The following is a 2,402-nucleotide window of genomic DNA, read 5'->3' as shown; positions in this document are numbered from 1 at the left end:
CACGGACTTTGCTCCACCAGAGGCAGGCCCAAGGACCCCTGCACTGCATGTTGGGCTCTTGTTGCTGAGGGACCTAGAGAGGTAACTGGGCCTTGAAGAGGCCAATATCATCATGGGTTAGTCCGTGGATGAGTTCTTGGCGAAGTGGCTGCTGGACGAGAGGATTCCAAGGGGGACACGACCCTGAGGACTTTATCTGGCCTCTTGCTCCTTCCTCTCTACCTCACCCTTTCTGCTTCTGAGTAAGCAGCTTTCCTCTATCGCTCCCTTCCTGCGTGACATCCTGCGTCATCTTGGGCCCAGAGACATGAAAGCTGAGCAACCATGGGCTGATACCATGAAATCTGGGAGGTGAAGAAACTTGTCCTCTTCGAGGTTGAATTTCTCAGGTACTTAGTCACAGAGATAGAGAGCGGACTAATTTAGATGGTTACTGGCCTTCCCATCCACTGGACCTCTGTCACCACCAACATGCACCCCATGCAGGACCTGAAGGATTATGGCTTTTCACTCTCTGACTCCCTAGTGCCGGCTAAGAAGTGTGCCTAGGAGGAAGACCAAGGCTGGGAGCCAGTCGTGGCCACACAGGCATTTACTTTCCAAACCATAGCATGTGGCAATGAAAGATGATTGTTCACAATTGCCCCTGGATAGCAGGCTTGGGGCAGGCCTGCAGGGCTGGAGGAGTGCCCACCCTAAGTACACAACATGGGCAAAGCCTAAAACTACAGGAGAAAGTCCAGATCTGAATGTCCAGGAAAATGTCAGCTACCCAAAGTCTGAGTGGAACGCCCTCCCTGTGTTTATGTAGCATGCAGAGCCTATGTCCCTGTGAGACACACGTTATTTCTATTTTGAGCATTGCTGACTGTTCTGCCCAATAAACGGACATTTCACAACTTCACTAGATCTTCCTAACCTCCAAAATTATCTGAGCTGGTTTATAGATCTCTACATAGCTGTGAGCTCTCCAAGTAAATGAGAACTGGGTGAAAGGAGAAGAAACAAGAAGCTAGCATAACAGTAAACTAAAACTCATTGAAGGTGAATAATATGAAATGGTTGATATCTGATTTATTTCAACTTACAGACTTGAAATTTGTGTATGGTCTGATTCAATCTGTTTTTTTTTTTTTTTCAGCACAGTCTTGTTAAGTTGCCCAGGTTGGAGCTGGACTTGAGTTCTTGCCTCAGACTCCCAGTATAGCAGGATTATAAGCTGCACCATTAATCTAACTCTTTAGCTCTGTTTTCAGTGTCTGATGCCATGTCTCATACCAACTAGGTATTCACAAAACTTGAAAAACTGTAAGAAAAGAGGGGCGAAGGAAAAGAAGAAGAAAAAGAGGATGTTATTCACAAAATGATGTTGTTCTGTGCTGAGCAAGTACAACCTTTTGCAGATGAAAAGGGTATTATGCCCAGAGAAAGGCCTTGTATTTATTCCATCAAGAAGGAAGGCAATACCATACAAAGGAAGAAACACTAACTGTAGCCAGTCGTATTCCGATTAGATGCCATATAAAATCAAGTAAAAATAAACACGGTGTAATGCAAAACTGAGGAAAAAAAATATTTGGCCATTTGGCTAACTTAGGAGAATAGCCTTACTTAGCATCCTAACAAATAACCCGCCAGAGGTGTAAGGCTCAGTCAGACACAGAGTGGAAGAGGACTTGGGGGTCAGCAGGCCAGTGGGGCATGACTGCTTGGCTTCAATCTGGATGTCCCCCAAAGCCTGATGCATTGACAAGCAGGGCTTTTGGATGGTGACTGGGGCATGAGTGTGCGATCGTGGATTAGTCCACTGATGGGTTTTGCATAGTTCTGGGTGTGGATGGTGGATTCACCAAAGAAGAAACAGGCATGGGTGGCACTAACCAATAGACTTATAGCCCAGATAGAATAAAAAGGGAAAGAAGAAGTAGGGCAGACTACTTCCTGTCCACCATGCCATGGGCTATTTCTCTTGCGCTAGACCCCTCCGCCAGGCCACCCTGCCTTGGAGCCAGCCCACTGTGGGCTGAAACCTCTGCAAACCACGAGACAAAGTAAAGGTTTCCTCCTCTAACTTCTGGGTGTCTGAGACTGTGTTCCAACAATAAGAAAGCAATGCTCTCCCAGCGGCAGTTCACGGCCGTTCCACTCCCACTTCACCAGCCCTATGGAACTAGACGGTCCCACCCACTGCAGATGAGGCTGGGAACAGGGCTTAGGAAGAGAAAACTAGGACACTGGGGAACAGCTTGGCAGGTAAGAGGCATGGAGTTCTTCAGGGCTCCACACAGGTAGCAAATGCATTTTCCCGATTCAGAGAAGTACTTGAATGTTCACACCCCCAATGAGACAGGCACACTGTATTAGCATTTTGCATGATCTTGGAATTCTGGGCACCCATAGTC

This window comes from Octodon degus, unplaced genomic scaffold (genome assembly GCF_000260255.1).
Source record: "Octodon degus isolate 3935 unplaced genomic scaffold, OctDeg1.0 scaffold00351, whole genome shotgun sequence".
Taxonomy (NCBI): domain Eukaryota; kingdom Metazoa; phylum Chordata; class Mammalia; order Rodentia; family Octodontidae; genus Octodon; species Octodon degus.
The sequence above is the reverse complement of the archived record's forward strand: the minus strand, read 5'-3'. Positions refer to the sequence as shown.